This window comes from Xenopus tropicalis, chromosome 10, assembly GCF_000004195.4.
Source record: "Xenopus tropicalis strain Nigerian chromosome 10, UCB_Xtro_10.0, whole genome shotgun sequence".
Lineage (NCBI taxonomy): Eukaryota > Metazoa > Chordata > Amphibia > Anura > Pipidae > Xenopus > Xenopus tropicalis.
In genome coordinates this window covers 13,853,074-13,871,846 of record NC_030686.2, presented here as the reverse complement: position 1 = coordinate 13,871,846, position 18,773 = coordinate 13,853,074, and the positions used below count along the sequence as shown (strand labels likewise).

At 40.0% G+C, this 18,773-nt stretch overlaps 14 non-coding genes across 14 annotated transcripts; all 14 read left to right on the top strand.

Annotated features, from left to right (window-relative positions):
* Positions 1-830: 830 nt before the first annotated feature.
* On the top strand, positions 831-902 carry trnac-gca. The gene has a single exon. It is a non-coding gene; the product is annotated as a tRNA-Cys (tRNA).
* A 1,469-nt stretch (positions 903-2,371) lies between these two features.
* trnac-gca lies at positions 2,372-2,443 on the top strand. Its single transcript has one exon. It is a non-coding gene; the product is annotated as a tRNA-Cys (tRNA).
* A 681-nt stretch (positions 2,444-3,124) lies between these two features.
* Positions 3,125-3,196, top strand: trnastop-uca. The gene has a single exon. It is a non-coding gene; the product is annotated as a tRNA-Sec (tRNA).
* A 354-nt stretch (positions 3,197-3,550) lies between these two features.
* trnac-gca lies at positions 3,551-3,622 on the top strand. The gene has a single exon. It is a non-coding gene; the product is annotated as a tRNA-Cys (tRNA).
* A 1,777-nt stretch (positions 3,623-5,399) lies between these two features.
* On the top strand, positions 5,400-5,471 carry trnac-gca. Its single transcript has one exon. It is a non-coding gene; the product is annotated as a tRNA-Cys (tRNA).
* Positions 5,472-5,834: 363 nt separating this feature from the next.
* On the top strand, positions 5,835-5,906 carry trnac-gca. Its single transcript has one exon. It is a non-coding gene; the product is annotated as a tRNA-Cys (tRNA).
* Positions 5,907-6,967: 1,061 nt separating this feature from the next.
* Positions 6,968-7,039, top strand: trnac-gca. The gene has a single exon. It is a non-coding gene; the product is annotated as a tRNA-Cys (tRNA).
* Positions 7,040-7,689: 650 nt separating this feature from the next.
* trnac-gca lies at positions 7,690-7,761 on the top strand. The gene has a single exon. It is a non-coding gene; the product is annotated as a tRNA-Cys (tRNA).
* A 647-nt stretch (positions 7,762-8,408) lies between these two features.
* trnac-gca lies at positions 8,409-8,480 on the top strand. Its single transcript has one exon. It is a non-coding gene; the product is annotated as a tRNA-Cys (tRNA).
* A 1,834-nt stretch (positions 8,481-10,314) lies between these two features.
* Positions 10,315-10,386, top strand: trnastop-uca. Its single transcript has one exon. It is a non-coding gene; the product is annotated as a tRNA-Sec (tRNA).
* Positions 10,387-12,308: 1,922 nt separating this feature from the next.
* Positions 12,309-12,380, top strand: trnac-aca. The gene has a single exon. It is a non-coding gene; the product is annotated as a tRNA-Cys (tRNA).
* A 1,323-nt stretch (positions 12,381-13,703) lies between these two features.
* On the top strand, positions 13,704-13,775 carry trnac-aca. The gene has a single exon. It is a non-coding gene; the product is annotated as a tRNA-Cys (tRNA).
* A 521-nt stretch (positions 13,776-14,296) lies between these two features.
* On the top strand, positions 14,297-14,368 carry trnac-gca. Its single transcript has one exon. It is a non-coding gene; the product is annotated as a tRNA-Cys (tRNA).
* Positions 14,369-15,700: 1,332 nt separating this feature from the next.
* On the top strand, positions 15,701-15,772 carry trnac-gca. The gene has a single exon. It is a non-coding gene; the product is annotated as a tRNA-Cys (tRNA).
* The last annotated feature ends 3,001 nt before the right edge of the window (positions 15,773-18,773 follow it).

The following is an 18,773-nucleotide window of genomic DNA, read 5'->3' as shown; positions in this document are numbered from 1 at the left end:
AGTAAGGCTGCCCCCAAAAATTAGGTAAATAGATTAAGGTGCGGTGTGTTTTTTCTCGAGGGGCAGGCCTGGGGCTAGGCTTTGGAAATAAATGGCCACAGTAACCACAGGATGCAGGGAAGTTTAGGGATTGATGCTTAGTCACAGGCTTGGTACTTTAAGAGTTAATTTTAATTTGTTGAGTTATTGTAAGCTGATAACTATAATGCATCCTTCAGCTTCTAAATGTTACTTACCCATGTTTGTGTAAAGTGTTTTATATCGAAGCTGGCTCAAACTGTTGTATCATTTTTATCAATCAAGCTGTGGCCTCTCCATCCATATAATCTGGATATTTGTCTCTCTATTCAGGTAAAATGGTGTCAATCAGCTGTGAAACTGAAATTCAACTATGATATCCCAAAAGTATTTAAAGCTCTTAAACATGTTCTTAAGTCGAAGAAACGATTCCAGGAGGTCATGTTCTGCTTTGTTCCTCTGCCTCTTTATATTAAACAAGATTATTAGGCAGTGGGGTTGCTGTTCTATTGTCAGAGCCACAAGAGATTCTTAAGTAATATTCTCATTACCTCTAATTAAAGTGCAGTCATGATGCTAGAAAAGTGTTATTGTGATATCACAAATGGAAAGTAATGTCACAACAGCCCCGTTTTGAAATAATAGCCGCACGACAAAATAATAGCCGCGGGCGACAATTTTTTTTGTCGCACGACATTTTCGCGGATCTTTTGAAAGATTTGCGAATTTTTCGGCTAAGCGAAACGGTACAGATTCGCTCATCACTACTCAGCAGTAAAGCCATTGACTGCAGTGGTGGGGGCTCTGTGCCAGGGGGTATAGCTCAGCGGTAGAGCATTTGACTGCAGATCAAGGGGTCCCCAGTTCAAATCTGGGTGCCCCCTTTCTGTGGCACATGGTTGGTATGTGGGAAGGCTAGCTTTGCCCCACTGCCATATATATTAATTTCTTTGACATCATGGTAGGATGAGTGATGTGAAACTGGAGTTAGTGAATGTCACAATGGAATTGGTGTCATGTGACCTTATATTACCATGTGGTAATAGTGTCAATTAGCTGTGAAACCTGCCTGCAACAGTGATATCACAACAAATGTTTTTAAGTGGAAGAAAAGATTCCAAAATGTCATGTTCTGCTTTTGTTCTTCTGCCTCTCCATATTAAACAAGATTTTTAGGCAGTGGGGTTGCTGTTTCAATGTCTTAGCCACATGGGATTGTCATGTAAAAATGTCCTTAAATAACAAATTACTATTCTTCTTGTGTCTTACTGAAATGCAGTCATGGTGTTAGAAAAGTGTTATGGAAGGAAAGGTGATGTCACAATGGGATTTTATATTTTGATTGTGATACCCCACTGTTATCACTGAGAGTTTCACACTGTTGTCATGTTATCTGTAAAGGAAAATCTAAGCAGTTCAAGTCTGAACCATTACTATCCTGACACACAGAAGTTGATGCTGTCATTGAAATGTCTAATTATTTCTTTGACATCATGGTCGCTATGTGGTGTAAAACAAAATGGTGTCAGGTCACAGTGGAATTGGTCTGATGTCATGGACACTGAGATTTTGATGTCGTAAAAATGTGAAACTGACATGCAACAGTGATATCACAATAGTGTTTAGAGCTCCTAAACACATTTAAGCTCAGAACTAGAGCATTTTACTGCAGATCAAGAGGTCCCCAGTATAAATCTGGGTGCCCCCTTTCTGTGGCACATGGTTGGTATGTACGAAGGCCTGTTTTTACAATAAGCATACATGAGGATAGTTTCCAAAGACTGTTATGATGTTTGAACAGTCTCATTACCATCCTCACAAATGGAACGTGACGCAATCATCTTTATGTTCAGTAAGTGATGTTTAACTGAAGTCGGTGTAATGTCACAATGGAATCGGTGTGCTGTCATGTCAATTGTGATTGTGACGTCATAACAGTGTCAATCAGCTGTGAAACTGAAATGCAACATGTTCAAAGGTCCTAAACATGTTTTCAAGGGGAAGAAAAGATTCTCAAAAGCAAATTTCTGCTTCGTATTTCTGCTCCTCCGTATTAAACAGGATTATTAAGTAATAGGGTTTTTGTTCCAATGTCATAGCCTCATGGGATTCATAAGCAAAAATATCTTAAAGTAACAAACTGCTATCCTTATTGAGTCTTATTGAAATGCAGTCATGGTGTTAGAAAAGTGTTATAATCGCACTAGAATGCACTGACACAATGGGAATGCCACTTTTAAAATGCACTCTTTGATTTCATAGTTCAATTGTGATGTCGGGATGTGCCGGGTAAGGGGGCGGAGTATAGCTCAGCAGTAGAGCATTTGACTGTAGCAAAACAATGCCTGTGCCAGGGGGTATAGCTCAGGGGTAGAGCATTTGACTGCAGATCAAGAGGTCCCCAGTTCAAATCTGGGTGCCCCCTTTCTTTGATACATGGTTGGCATGTGTGAAGGCTTACTTTGCCAATCCACACACAAAGGAGATTGTCATGATGTTTAAACTTTGTCAATACCATCATCACAAATAGACAATAATACAATCATTGACATAAAAAATAGCTTCTTTGACATCATGATAGAAAAGGGATGTGAAAGTGGAACTGGTATAATGTCACAATGGAATTGGTGTGATGTCGTATGAACTGATAATGGGATTTCATAAAAGTGTCAATTAACTGTGAAGTAAACAAACAACAGGGATATTATAGGAGTGTTTAGAGCCCCTAAACATGTTTTGAAGTAGAAGAAAAGATTCCAAAATGTCAGTTCTGCCCTGTACTTCTGCTTTTCCATATTAAACATGATTATTAAGCAATGGAGGTTGTTACTTCAATGTTATGGCCACATGGGATTCTCATGTAAAAATGCCTTTGAAGTAACAAACTACTCTCCTTACTGTGTCTTATTGAAATGCAGTCATGGTGCCAGAAAAGTGTCATTGTGATATCACAAATGGAGGTGATATCACAATAGGAATGCCAACTTTGAATGGAACTCTTTCATTTCGTAGTTGGACTGTGATGTCACAATGTTATCTTTGAGAGTTTCACACTGTTGTCATATTATTTGTAAAGAAAAATCTAAGCAGGAACAGCTTTGTGCCAGGGGGTATAGCTCAGTGGTAGGGCATTTGACTTCAGATCAAGATGTCCCCAGTTCAAGTCAGGGTGCCCCTTTCTGTGATGCATGGTTGGTCCATGTGTAGGCTAGCTTTGCCAATCTGCATTTATGAAGACTGCCATAATATTTGAGCTGTGTCACAACCATCATCACAAGTAGAAGGCAATGTAATCACTGACATATAAATTCATTTCTTTTACATCATGGTAGGGTAAGTGATGTGAAACTGGAGTTAGTGTGATGTCACAATGGAATTGGTGTCATGTGACCTTATATTACCATGTGGTATTAGCGTCAATTAGCTGTGAAACGGCGGCTCCATCACAAAAAAAAACAATTATCATTGAAAAGTTCACACTGTTTTCATGTTATTAGTAAAGGAAAATCTAAGCAGCATTAGCCCTGTGCGTGGGGGTATAGCTCAGCGGTAGAGCATTTGACTGCAGATCAAGAGGTCCCCAGTTCAAATCTGGGTGCCCCCTCTTTGCAACACGTGGGAGTTACATGCAAAGGCATGTTTTGACTTGAGGAAAATTTCAAAAGTCTGTTATGCTATTTGAACAGTGTCATTACCATCCGCACACATGGAAGGTGATGCAGTCATTGAAATGTCATATGATTTCTTTGACATCATGGTCGCTATGTGGTGTAAAACTGAAATCGGTGTCAGGTCGCAATGGAATTGGTGTGATGTCATGAACTCTGACATTGTGTTGTCATAAAAGTGTCAATTAGCTGTGGGACTGACATGCAACAGAGATATCACAATAGTGTTTAGAGCTCCTAGTCCTAAACACATTTAAGCTCAGGACTAGAGAATTTGACTGCAGATCAAGAGGTCTCCAGTATTAAACTGCGTTCCCCCTTTCTGTGGCACATGGTTGGTATGTACGAAGGCCTGTTTTTACAATAAGCATACATGAGGATAGTTTCCAAAGACTGTTATGATGTTTGAACAGTGTCATTACCATCCTCACAAATGGAACGTGACGCAATCATCTTTGACATTATGTTCAGTAAGAGATGTGTAACTGAAGTCGTTGTAATGTCACAATAGAATCGGTGTGCTGTCATGTCAGTTGTGACGTCATAACAGAGTCAATCAGCTGTAAAACTGAAATGCAACATGTTCAACGGTCCTAAACATGTTTTCAAGGGGAAGAAAAGATTCTCAAAAGCAAATTTCTGCTTCGTATTTCTGCTTCCCCGTATTAAACAAAATTATTAAGCAATAGGGTTGTTTTTCCAATGTCATAGCCTCATGGGATTCATAAGCAAAAATATCTTAAAGTAACAAATTGCTATCCTTATTGTGTCTTATTGAAATGCAGTCATGGTGTTAGAAAAGTGTTATAACAAATGGAAGGCACTGACACAATGGGAATGTCACATTTAACATGAACTCTTTGATTTCATAGTTGGATTGTGATGTCACACTGTGCCGGGTGAGGGGGGTGTATAGCTCAGCGGTAGAGCATTTAACTGTAGCGGTGGGATCACTTCGCCAGGAGGTATAGCTCGGTGGTAGAGCGTTTAACTGCAGATCAAGAGGTCCTCAGTTCAAATCTGGGGGTCCTCTGTCTTTGATACATGGTTGGTATGTGTGAAGGCTTACTTTGCCAATCCGGACACAAATGAGACTTTTATGAAGATTGTCATGATGTTTAAACTGTGTCAATACCATCATCACAAGTAGACAATAATGCAATCATCGACATAAAAAATAACTTCTTTGACATCATGATAGAAAAGGGATGTGAAAGTGGAACTGGTATAATGTCACAATGGAATTGGTGTGATGTTGTATGAACTCATAATGTGATTTCATAACTGTGAAGTTAACATGCAACAGGGATATTATAGGAGTGTTTAGAGGTCCTAAACATGTTTAAAAGTAGAAGAAAAGATTCCTAAATGTCATTTCTGCCTTGTACTTCTGCCTTTCCATATTAAACATGATTATTAAGCAATGGAGGTTGTTACTTCAATGTTATGGCCACATGGGATTCTCATGTAAAACTACCCTTGAAGTAACAAACTACTCTCCTCACTGTGTCTTATTGAAATGCAGTCATGGTGCCAGAAAAGTGTCATTGTGATATCACAAATTGAGGTGATATCACAATAGGAATGCCAACTTTGAATAGAACTCTTTCATTTCATAGTTGGACTGTGATTTCACAATGTTATCACTGAGAGTTTTACACTGTTGTCATATTATTTGTAAAGAAAAATCTAAGCAGAAAAAGCTTTGTGCCAGGGGGTATAGCTCAGTGGTAGAGCATTTGACTGCAGATCACGAGGTCCCCAGTTCAAATCTGGGTGCCCCCTTTCTGTGTCACATGGTTAGTATGTGGTTAGGCTAGCTTTGCCAAGCTGCATACATGAGAGACATTTATGAAGACTGCCATAATATTTGAGCTGTGTCACTGCCATCATCACAAGTAGAAGGTAATGTAATCACTGACATATAAATTCATTTCTTTTACATCATGGTAGGGTGAGTGATGTGAAACTGGAGTTAGTGTGATGTCACAATGGAATTGGTGTCATGTGACCTTATATTACCATGTGGTATTAGCGTCAAATAGCTGTGAACAGCGGCGTCACAAAAAAAACAATTATCATTGAAAAGTTCACACTCTTCTCATGTTATTAGTAAAGGAAAATCTAAGCAGCATTGGTTCTGTGCTAGGGGGTATAGCTCAGTGGTAGAGCATTTGACTGCAGATCAAGAGGTCCCCAGTTCAAATCTGGGTGCCCCCTTCTTGCAACACGTGGGAGTTACATGCGAAGGCATGTTTTGACTTGAGCAAAATTTCAAAAGTCTGTCATGATGTTTGAATGGTGTCATTACCATCCGCACACATGGAAGGTGATGCAGTCATTGAAATGTCATATGATTTCTTTGATATCATGGTCGCTATGTGGTGTAAAACTGAAATCGGTGTCAGGCCGCAATGGAATTGGTGTGATGTCATGAACTCTGAGATTGTGATGTCTTAAAAGTGTCAATCAGCTGAGGAACTGACATGCAACAGTGATATCACAATAGTGTTTAGAGCTCCTAAACACATTTAAGCTCAGTACTAGAGCATTTGACTGAAGATCAAGAGGTCCCCAGTATAAATCTGGGTGCTCCCTATCTGTGGCACATGGTTGGTATGTAAGAAGGGCTGTTTTTACAATAAGCATACATGAGGATAGTTTCCAAAGACTGTTATGATGTTTGAACAGTGTCATTGCCATCCTCACAAATGGAACATGACGCAATCATCTTTGACATTATGTTCAATAAGTAAAGTGTAACTGAAGTCGGTGTAATGTCACAATGGAATCGGTGATTTGTGATTGTGATTGTGATGTCATAACAGTGTCAATCAGCTGTGAAACTGAAATGCAACATGTTCAAAGGTCCTAAATATGTTTTCAAGGGGAAGAAAAGATTCTCGAAAGCAAATTTCTGCTTCGTATTTCTGCTTCTTCGTATTAATCAAAATTATTAAGCAATAGGATTGTTGTTCCAATGTCATAGCCACATGGGATTCATAAGCAAAAATATCTTAAAGTAACAAACTGCTATACTTATTGTGTCTTATTGAAATGCAGCCATGGTGTTAGATAAATGTTATAACAAATGGAAGGCACTGACACAATGGGAATGACACTTTTAAAATGAATTCTTTGATTTCATAGTTGGATTGTGATGTCACACTGTTGTCATGTTAATTTGAAAGGAAACTCTTAGTGGCATTGGCTCTGTGCCGGGTGAGGGTGTATAGCTCAGCAGTAGAGCATTTAACTGTAGCGATGGGATTTCTGTGCCAGGGGGTATAGCTCAGCGGTAGAGCATTTGACTGCAGATCAAGAGGTCCCCAGTTCAAATCTGGGTGCCCCCTTTCTGTGACACATGGTTGGAAAGTGGGAAGGCTTACTTTGCCAATTCACACACAAATGAGACTTTTATGAAGATTGTCATGATGTTTAAACTGTGTCACTACCATCATCAGTAGACAATAATACAATCATTGACATAAAAAATAGCTTATTTGACATCATGATAGAAAAAGGATGTGAAAGTGGAACTTGTATAACGTCACAATGGAATTGGTGTGATGTTGTATGAACTGAGAATGTGATTTCATAAAAGTGTCAATTAACTGTGAAGTTAACATGCAACAGGGATATTATAGGAGTGTTTAGAGCCCCTAAACATGTTTTGAAGTAGAAGAAAAGATTCCAAAATATAATTTCTGTCTAGTACCTCTGCCTTTCCATATTAAACATGATTATTAAGCAATGGAGATTGTTACTTCAATGTTATGGTCACATGGGATTCTCATGTAAAAATGCCTTTAAAGTAACAAACTACTATCCTTACTGTGTCTTATTGAAATGCAGTCATGGCGCCAGAAAAGTATCATTGTGATATCACAATAGGAATGCCAACTTTGCATGGAACTCATTCATTTCATAGTTAGACTGTGATGTCACAATGTTATCACTGAGAGTTTCACACTGTTGTCGTATTAGAAACAGCTTTGTGTCAGGGGGTATAGCTCAGTGGTAGAGCATTTGACTGCAAATCAAGAGGTCCCCAGTTCAAATCTGGGTGCCCCCTTTCTGTGATGCATGGTTGGTATGTGTGAAGGCTTGCTGCATACATACATCTGCACACATGAGAGGCATTTATGAAAACTGCCATAATGTTTAAGCTGTGTCACTGCCATCATCACAACTAGAAGGCAATGTAATCACTGACATATAAATTAATTTCTCTGACATCATGGTAGGAAAGTGATGTGAAACTGGAGTTAGTGTAATGTCACAATGGAATTGATGTCATGTGACCATGTGGTAATAATGTCAATTAGCTGTGAAACCTGCCTGCAACAGTGATATCACAACAAATGTTTAGAGCTTACAAACGTGTATTTAAGTGGAAAAAAAGATTCCAGAATGTCATGTTCTGTTTTGTTCTTCTGCCTCTCCATATTAAATTAGTTTTTTAGGCAGTGGGGTTGCAGCTCCAATATCTTAGCCACATGGGATCGTCATGTAAAAATGTCCTTACAATAACAAATTACTATTCTTATTGTGTCTTACTGAAATGCAGTCATGGTGTTAGAAATGTGTTATGGAAGGAAAGGTGATGTCACAATGGGATTTTATAGTTGGATTGTGATATCCCACTGGTATCACTGAGAGTTTCACACTGTTGTCATGTTATTTGTAAAAGAAAATCTAAGCAGCGCTAGTTCTGTGCCAGGGGGTATAGCTCAGTGGTAGAGCATTTGACTGCAGATCAAGAGGTCCCCAGTTCAAATCTGGGTGCCCCCTTTCTGTGACACATGGTTGGTATGTGTGAAGGGTTGCTTTGCCAATCTGCACACATGAGAGACATTTATGAAGACTGTCATAGTGTTTAAAGTGTGTCACTACCATCATCACAAACAGAAGGCAATATAATCACTGACATATAAATTCATTTCTTTAACATCATGGTAGGATGAGTGATGTGAAACTGGAGTTAGTGTAATGTCACAATGGAATTAGTGTGATGTCATGCCAACTAAGACTATCATGTTTTAATAATGTTAATTAGCTGTGAAACCTGCCTGCAACAGTGATATCACAACAAATGTTTAGAGCTCCCCAACATGTTTTTAAGTGGAAGAAAATATTCCAAAATGTCATGTTCTGCTTTTGTTCTTCTGCCTCTCCATATTAAACAAGATTTTTAGGCAATGGGGTTGCTGTTTCAATGTCTTAGCCACATGGGATGGTTCTGTAAAAATGTCCTTAAATAACAAATTACTATTCTTATTGTGTCTAATAAAATGCAGTCATGATGTTAGAAAAAGTGTTATGGAAGGAAAGGTGATGTCACAATGGGATTTTATAGTTGGATTGTGATATCCCACTGGTATCACCGAGAGTTCACACTGTTGTCATATTATCTGTAAAGGAAAATCTAAGCAGTTTAAGCTCTTTGTGTGGGGGTATAGCTCAGTGGTAGAGCATTTGACTGCAGTTCAAGTGGTCCCCAGGTCAAACCTGGGTGCTCCCTTCTTGCCACACGTGGGAGTTACATGCAAAGGTGTGTTTTGACTTAAGTAAAAATTTCAAAAGTCTGTCATGATGTTTGAACCATTACTATATTCACACACAGAAGTTGATGCTGTCATTAAAATGTCTAATTATTTCTTTGACATCATGGTCGCTATTTGGTGTAAAACAAAATGGTGTCAGGTCACAGTGAAATTGGTGTGATGTCATGGACACTGAGATTGTGATGTTGTAAAAATGTCAATCAGCTGTGAAACTGACATGCAACAGTGATATCACAATAGTGTTTAGAGCTCCTAAACACATTTAAGCTATGGTCTCCAGTATAAATCTGGGTGCCCCCTTTCTGTGACACATGGTTGGTATGTGTGAAGGCTAGCTTTGCCAATCCGCACACATAAGAGACTTTTATGCTTTGTACCTGCCTTGTACTTCTGCCTTTGCATATTAAACATGATTATTAAGCAATGGAGGTTGTTACTTCAAAGTCATGGCCACATGGGATTCTCATGTAAAAATGTCTTTGAAGTAACAAACTACTATCCTTACTGTGTCTTATTGAAATGCAGTCATGATGCCAGAAAAGTGTCATTGTGATATCACAAATGGAACTGATATCACAATAGGAATGCCAACTTTGAATGAAACTCTTTCATTTCATAGTTGGACTGTGATGTCACAATGTTATCATTGAGAGTTTGGATACAAACACACTTGTTTAAGCCACAGACCTGTGTAAATATCACATCCACAGCTCTGGTGGTGCAAGCCTTCCGTAGGACTGGCAGGTCCCTGTCTCCAGTAAAAAAAAATTTTGTAATGGAGCTGCACACACAGATATATGCAGTCGGGGAGCTTACCCCATTTATTGTGACCACCTTGATCAATGTTTTGGGGGGATACACCCTCCCTTCATCAGATTTCCCCAGTATCCTGATGAAGGGAGGGTGTATCCCCCCGAAACGTTGATTAAGGTGGTCACAATAAATGGGGTAATCTCCCCGACTGCATATATCTGTGTGTGCGGATCCGTTACAAAAAAAAGTCCACACTGTTGTCATGTTATTAGTAAAGGTAAAACCTAAGCATTGCTGTCCCTGTGTGTGGGGGTATAGCTCAGTGGTAGAGCATTTGACTTCAAATCAAGCGGTCCCCAGTTCAAATCTGGGTGCCCCCTCTCTGCAACACGTGGGTGTTTCATGCCAAGGCATGTTATGACTTGAGCAAAATTTTAAAAGTCTGTCATTACCATCCGCACACATGGAAGGTGATGCAGCATTGAAATGCCAGATGATTTTTTTGATTTAATGGTCGCTATGTGGTGTCAAACTGAAATCGGTGTCAGGTCACAATGGAATTGGTGTGATGTCATGAACTCTGAGATTGTGATGTCATAAAAGTATCAATCAGCTGAGGAACTGACATGCAACAGTGATATCACAATAGTGTTTAGAGCTCCTAAACACATTTAAGCTCAGTACTAGAGCATTTGACTGCAGATCAATAGGTCCCCAGTATAAATCTGGGTGCCCCCTCTCTGTGGCACATGGTTGGTATGTACGAAGGCCTGTTTTTACAATAAGCATACATGAGGATAGTTTCCAAAGACTGTTATGATGTTTGAACAGTGTCATTACCATCCTCACAAATGGAACGTGACGCAATCATCTTTGACATTATGTTCAGTAAGTGATGTGTAACTGAAGTCGGTGTAATGTCACAATGAAATCGGTGTGCTGTCATGTCAATTGAGATTGTGATGTCATAACAGAGTCAATCAGCTGTGAAACTGAAATGCAACATGTTTAAAGGTCATAAATATGTTTTCAAGGGGAAGAAAAGATTTTTGAATGCAAATTTCTGCTCCTCCGTATTAAACAGGATTATTAAGCAATAGGGTTGTTGTTCCAATGTCATAGCCACATGGGATTTATAAGCAAAAATATCTTAAAGTAACAAACTGCTATCCTTATTGTGTCTTACTGAAATGCAGTCATTGTGTTAGAAAAGTGTTATAACAAGTGGAAGGCACTGACACAATGGGAATGCCACATTTAAAATGAACTCTTTGATTTCGTAGTTGGATTGTGATGTCACACTGTTGTCATGTTAATTTGAAAGGAAACTCTCAGTGGCATTGGCTCTGTGCCGGGTGAGGGGGCAGGGTATAGCTCAGAGGTAGAGCATTTGACTGCAGTGGTGTGATCTACGTGTCAGGAGGTATAGCTCAGGGGTAGAGCATTTGACTGCAGATCAAGAAGTCCCCAGTTCAAGTCTGGGTGCCCCCTTTCTGTTACACATGACTGCAGATCAAGAGGTCCCCATCTGACTGCAGATCAAGAGGTCCCCATCTGACTGCAGATCAAGAGGTCCCCAGTTCAAGTCTGGGTGCCCCCTTTCTGTTACACATGGTTGGTATGCTTTAAGACTAGCTTTGCCAATCTGCACACATAAGAGATGTTTTTGAAGACTGTCACGATGTTTAAACTGTGTCACTACCATCATAGACAAGTAGACAATAATACTATCAGTGACATAAAAAATAGCTTCTTTGACATCATGATAGAAAAGGGATGTGAAAGTGGAACTGAAATAATGTCACAATGGAATTGGTGTGATGTTGTATGAACTCATAATGTGATTTCATAAAAGTGTAAATTAACTGTGAAGTTAACATGCAACAGGGATATTATAGGAGTGTTTAGAGCCCCTAAACATGTTTGAAGTAGAAGAAAAGATTCCAAAATATAATTTCTGCCTTGTACTTCTGCCTTTCCATATTAAACATGATTATTAAGCAATGGAGGTTATTACTTCAATGTCATGACCACATGGGATTCTCATGTAAAAAAGCTTTTGAAATAACAAACTACTATCCTTACTGTGTCTTATTGAAATGCAGTCATGGTGCCAGAAAAGTGTCATTGTGATATCACAAATGGAGGTGATATCACAATAGGAATGCCAACTTTGAATTGAACTCTTTCATTTCATAGTTGGACTGTGATGTCACAATGTTATCATTGAGAGTTTCACACTGTTGTCATATTATTTGTAAAGAAAAATCTAAGCAGCAGCAGCAGCAGCAGCTCTGTGCCAGGGGGTATAGCTCAGTGGTAGAGCATTTGACTACAGATCAAGAGGTCCCTGGTTCAAATCTGGGTGCCCCCTTTCCGTGATACATGGTTGGTACATGCGAAGGGTTGCTTTGCCAATCTGCATACATGAGAGACATTTATGAAGACACTGACATATAAATTCATTTCTTTAAAATCATGGTAGGGTGAGTGATGTGAAACTGGTGTTGGTGTAATGTCACAATGGAATTGGTGTGATGTCATGCCAACTAAGACTACCATGTTTTAATAATGTCAGCTAGCTGTGAAACCTGCCTGCAACAGTGATATCACAACAAATGTTTAGAGCTCTCCAACATGTTTTTAAGTGAAAGAAAATATTCCAAAATGTCCTTTTCTGCTTTTGTTCTTCTGCCTCTCCATATTAAACAAGATTTTTAGGCAGTGGGGTTGCTGTTCCAATATCTTAGCCACATGGGATTGTCATGTAAAAATGTCCTTACAATAACAAATTACTATTCTTATTGTGTCTTACTGAAATGCAGTCATGGTGTTAGAAAAGTGTTATGGGAGGAAAGGTGATGTCACAATGGGATTTTACAGTTGGATTGTGATATCCCACTGGTATCGCTGAGATTTTCACACTGTTGTCATGTTATGTGTAAAGGAAAATCTAAGCAGGGTCAGCTTTGTGCCAGGGGGTATAGCTCATTGGCAGAGCATTTGACTGCAGATCAAAAAGTCCCCAGTTCAAATCTAGGTGCCCTTTTCTGTGACACATGGTTGTTACATGTGAAGGGTTGCTTTGCCAATCTGCACACATGAGAGACATTTATGAAGACTGTCATAATGTTTAAGCTGTGTCACTACCATCATCACAAGTAGAAGGCAAAGTAATCACTGACATATAAATTAAGTTCTTTGACATCATGGTAGGATGAGTGATGTGAAACTGGAGTTAGTGTGATGTCACAATGGAATTGGTGTCATGTGACCTTATAGTACCATGTGGTAATAGTGTCAATTAGTTGTGAAACCTGCCTGCAACAGTGATATCACAACAATAGAGCTTGCAAACGTGTTTTTTAGTGGAAGAAAATATTCCAGAATGTCATGTTCTGCTTTGTTCTTCTGCCTCTCCATATTAAAAAAGATTTTTAGGCAGTGGGGTTGCAGTTCCAATAGCTTAGCCTCATGGGATTGTCATGTAAAAATGTCCTTACAATAACAAATTACTTTTCTTATTGTGTCTTACTGAAATGCAGTAATGGTGTTAGAAAAGTGTTATGGAAGGAAAGGTGATGTCACAATGGGATTTTATAGTTGAATTGTGATATCCCACTGGTATCGCTGAGATTTTCACACTGTTGTCATGTTATTTGTAAAGGAAAATCTAAGCAGCACAAGTTCTGTGCCAGGGGGTATGGATCAGTGGTAGAGCATTTGACTACAGATCAAGACGTCCCCAGTTCAAATCTGGGTCCCCCCTTTCTTTGATACATGGTTGGAAAGTGGGAAGGCTTACTTTGCCAATCCACACATAAAGGAGACTTTTATGAAGACTGTCATGATGTTTAAACTGTGTCACTACCATCATCACAAGTAGACAATAATACAATCATTGACATAAAAAATAGCTGCTTTGACATCATGATAGAAAAGGGATGTGAAAGTGGAACTGGTATAATGTCACAATGGAATTGGTGGGATGTTGTATGAACTGATCCATATTAAACATGATTATTAAGCAATGGAGGTTGTTACTTCAATGTTATGGCCACATGGGATTCTCATGTAAAACTGCCCTTGAAGTAACAAACTACTATCCTTACTGTGTCTTATTGAAATGCAGTCATGGTGCCAGAAAAGTGTCATTGTGATATCACAAATGGAGGTGATATCACAATAGGAATGCCAATTTGCATGGAACTCTTTCATTTCATAGTTGGACTGTGATGTCACAATGTTATCATTGTAAAGAAAAATCTAAGCAGAAACGGCTTTGTGTCAGGGGGTATAGCTCAGTGGTAGAGCATTTGACTGCAGATCAAGAGGTACCCAGTTCAAATCTGGGTGTCCCCTTTCTGTGATGCATGGTTGTTATGTGTGAAGGCTTGCTACATACATCTGCACACATGAGAGGTATTTATGAAGACTGCCATAATGTTTAAGCTGTGTCACTGCCAGGGCCGGAACTAGGGGTAGGCAGAAGAGGCAGCTGCCTAGGGCGCAATGATTGGGGGCGCCAGGCAGCCTCTCCTGCCTACCCCTAGTCTGCTCTCTTTAGTCATTGCCCCCGCCGCTTGTCCTTACGCGGTGGGGGCAATGATCCATAGAATCGCAACGCGAACCCCGCCCCCCAGCGCGTTCAACTGCGCATGCGCGCCAAAGGGGGGGGCAAAGAGGAAGGTGCAGGAGCGAGGTGGCCGACCGAGTTGCCTAGGGCACCAGGTTGGCTTGGCCCGCCCCTGGTCACTGCCATCATCACAACTAGAAGGCAATGTAATCACTGACATATAAATTAATTTCTTTGACATCATGGTAGGAAAGTCCTGTGAATCTAGACTTAGTGTAATGTCACAATGGAATTGACGTCATGTGACCTTATATTACCATGTGGTAATAATGTCAATTAGCTGTGAAACCTGCCTGCAACAGTGATATCACAACAAATGTTTAGAGCTCTCCAACATGTTTTTTAGTGGAAGAAAAGATTCCAGAATGTCATGTTCTGCTTTGTTCTTCTGCCTCTCCATATTAAACAAGATTTTTAGGCAGTGGGGTTGCAGTTCCAATAGCTTAGCCTCATGGGATTGTCATGTAAAATAACAATAACAAATTACTATTCTTATTGTGTCTTACTGAAATGCAGTCATGGTGTTAGAAAAGTGTTATGGAAGGAAAGGTGATGTCACAATGGGATTTTATAGTTGGATTATGATATCCCACTGGTATTGCTAAGGTTTTCACACTGTTGTCATGTTATTTGTAAAGGAAAATCTAAGTTAAGCTTTGGGCCAGGGGGTATAGCTCAGCGGAAGAGCATTTAACTGCAGATCAAGAGGTCCCCAGTTCAAATCTAGGTGCCCCCTTCTTGCAACACATGGGAGTTACATGCGAAGGCATGTTTTGACTTTTTCAAAAATTTCAAAAGTCTAACATACTGTTTGAACAGTGATATTACCATCCACACACATGGAAGTTGATGCAGTCTTTGAAATTATTTCTTTGACATCATGATCGCTATGTGGTTAAAACTGAACTCTTTGATTTCATAGTTGGATTGTGATGTCACACTGTTGTCATGTTAATTTGAAAGGAAACTCTCATTGGCATTGGCTCTGTGCCGGGGTAAGGGGAGAGGTATAGCTCAGCGGTAGAACATTTGACTGCAGTGGTTTGAGCACTGGACCAGGGGGTATAGCTCAGGGGTAGAGCATTTGACTGCAGATCAAGAGGTCCCCAGTTCAAATCTGGGTGCCCCCTTTCTGTGACACCTGTTTGGTATGTGGGTAGGTTTGTTTTGCCAATCTGCACACATGAGTGATGTTTCTGAGGACTGTCACGATGTTGAAGCTGTGTCACTACCATCATTACAAGTAGAAGGAAATATAATCACTGACATATAAAATGGTTTCTTTAACATCATGGTAGGAAAGTATTGTGAAACTGGAGTTAGTGTGATGTCACATTGGAATTGGTGTCATGTCAACTAAGATTACCATGTTGTAATAGTGTCAATTAGCTGTGAAACCTGCCTGCAACAGTGATATCACAACAAATGTTTAGAGCTCTCCAACATGTTTTTAAGTGGAAGAAAATATTCCAAAATGTCCTGTTCTGCTTTGTTTCTCTGCCTCTCCATATTAAACAAGATTTTTAGGCAGTGGGGTTGCAGTTCCAATATCTTAGCCACATGGGTTGTCATGTAAAAATGTCCTTACAATAACAAATTACTATTCTTCTTGTGTTTTACTGAAATATAGTCATGGTGTTAGAAAAGTGTTATGGAAGGAAAGGTGATGTCACAATGGGATTTTAAAGTTGGATTGTGATATCCCACTGGTATCACTGAGAGTTTCACACTGTTGTCATGTTACTTGTAAAGGAAAATCTAAGCAGCATTAGTTCTGTGCCAGGGGGTATAGCTCAGCGGCAGAGCATTTGACTGCAGATCAAGAGGTCCCCAATTCAAATCTGGGTGCCCACTTCTTGCCACACGTGGGAGTTACATGCGAAGGCATGTTTTGACTTGAGCAAAATTTCAAAAGTCTTACATACTGTTTGAACAGTGATATTACCATCCACACACATGGAAGGTGATGCAGTCATCGAAATTATTTCTTTGACATCATGATCGCTATGTGGTGAAAACTGAACTCTTTGATTTCATAGTTGGATTGTGATGTCACACTGTTGTCATGTTAATTTGAAAGGAAACTCTCAGTGGCATTGGCCAGGTGAGGGGTATAGCTCAGGGGTATAGCTCAGCGGTAGAGCATTTAACTGCGGATCAAGATGTCCCCAGTTCAAAGCTGGGTACCCCCTATTTTTTGGACATGTGGAGTCATGCTTTTACCTGAGCAAAATTTCAAATTTCACAATAAAATTATTATATCTATTATACAGATATTATTATATTAAAGGTTAACCTCCCCTTCAAAGGAAAGCTATACACCCAAACAATGTAGGATTTTAATGACAGGAATACAAACTGTCGGAGCGAGGACTTCATGGAACAGTATTCGATCTGACAGGAAAATCAGACCTACATGATTGACATCTGTCTGATTTTCAGAGGGCCCTATATACGGGAAAATATGCTGAAGAATTGGTCTAAAGGGCCAGAATTGGCAGTTTATATCTGAATGTGTATGGCCATCTTCTTTGAGTCCTTATCGTTAACCCACAATGTGGCAAGATTACTGAGCTCCATCAAGCCCTAATCTAGAGATAACAGCTGAGGGTTTGGAACTGACCTCAATGCCTTAAGCTAGCCATACACGTGGCGATTTGACGATGTTTCGTACGACCATCGGTCGCACGAAACATCGTAAGATCCGCCACACACCATTCAGGGCTGAATTGGCAGGTAAGGAGGTAGAAACAATAGGATTTGAAGGGAGAATTTTGGTCAGGCGCCTTCTATGGCGCCTGATCAAAATTTTCAAACTGGTCCGATCGGCGAGTCGTCCGATATCAGCAGCTTCCTGCGATATTGGTCGACTCGCCGACATGCCATACACGCACCGGTTATCATACGAATCGAGGTTTCGTACGATAATATTGGTGCGTGTATGGCCACCTTTAATCGACCCCATGTCTCAACTGCACCCTATTAACTCTTAGCAAAGCCTTCCCTCTGAGACCACAATAAAAACGGGTCTCCTCAGTTAGTGAAAAACTTGTTACCTTGCAGTCACTTCTAACCTACAGGCAGTACACTCCAGTACTCTCTTAAAGGTCACCTATCATAAAAATTGTCTTCTCCACCAAAGGTTAATGAAGCCCATGAAGCCAATGTGAGTGTATAGATAGGTCAGTATGGGTCTGTATGGGAGTGTATAGATAGGTCAGTATGGGTCTGTATGTGAGTGTATAGATAGGTCAGTATGGGTCTGTATGGGAGTGTATAGATAGGTCAGTATGGGTCTGTATGTGAGTGTATAGATAGGTCAGTGTGGGTCTGTATGTGAGTGTATAGATAGGTCAGTATGGGTCTGTATGTGAGTGGATAGATAGGTCAGTATGGGTCTGTATGTGAGTGGATAGATAGGTCAGTGTGGGTCTGTATGTGAGTGTATAGATAGGTCAGTGTGGGTCTGTATGTGAGTGTATAGATAGGTCAGTATGGGTCTGTATGGGAGTGTATAGATAGGTCAGTATGGGTCTGTATGGGAGTGTATAGATAGGTCAGTGTGGGTCTGTATGTGAGTGGATAGATAGGTCAGTATGGGTCTGTATGTGAGTGTATAGATAGGTCAGTATGGGTCTGTATGTGAGTGGATAGATAGGTCAGTATGGGTCTGTATGTGAGTGGATAGATAGGTCAGTGTGGGTCTGTATGTGAGTGTATAGATAGGTCAGTGTGGGTCTGTATGTGAGTGTATAGATAGGTCAGTATGGGTCTGTATGTGAGTGGATAGATAGGTCAGTGTGGGTCTGTATGTGAGTGTATAGATATTCAGTATGGGTCTGTATGTGAGTGTATAGATAGGTCAGTATGGGTCTGTATGTGAGTGGATAGATAGGTCAGTATGGGTCTGTATGTGAGTGGGTAGATAGGTCAGTATGGGTCTGTATGTGAGTGGATAGATAGGTCAGTATGGGTCTGTATGTGAGTGTATAGATAGGTCAGTATGGGTCTGTATGTGAGTGGGTAGATAGGTCAGTATGGGTCTGTATGTGAGTGTATAGATAGGTCAGTATGGGTCTGTATGTGAGTGGATAGATAGGTCAGTATGGGTCTGTATGTGAGTGGATAGAT